Here is a 288-nt window from a genome sequence, read left to right as displayed (position 1 = left end):
CTTTCTTTCAGGAAGGGAGATACTTGCTCACAGTCCCCCTGATACCATCGTTGAAGTCCCTGATTCATTCCCCACAACCACACTCCAGGGCTCTCAGCACCCGGCCTGAATTCCAAGATGTCAGCGAGAGTGTCCCTGGAAGGTGGCTGTTCTGGTCTTAGTCAGTCTGTATTTTCAGATGCCTTTCCTGTTCCTATGATTTATCCTGGAGGAATTTCTCTGTCCTAGGACCTCTGTGTCCGTCTCTAGATATGTCCTTGTCACCTGTCCCAAAACAGGTCCCCAGCA

This window comes from Pteropus vampyrus, unplaced genomic scaffold (genome assembly GCF_000151845.1).
Source record: "Pteropus vampyrus isolate Shadow unplaced genomic scaffold, Pvam_2.0 Scaffold3197, whole genome shotgun sequence".
NCBI classification, from domain to species: Eukaryota; Metazoa; Chordata; class Mammalia; order Chiroptera; family Pteropodidae; genus Pteropus; species Pteropus vampyrus.
The sequence above is the reverse complement of the archived record's forward strand: the minus strand, read 5'-3'. Positions refer to the sequence as shown.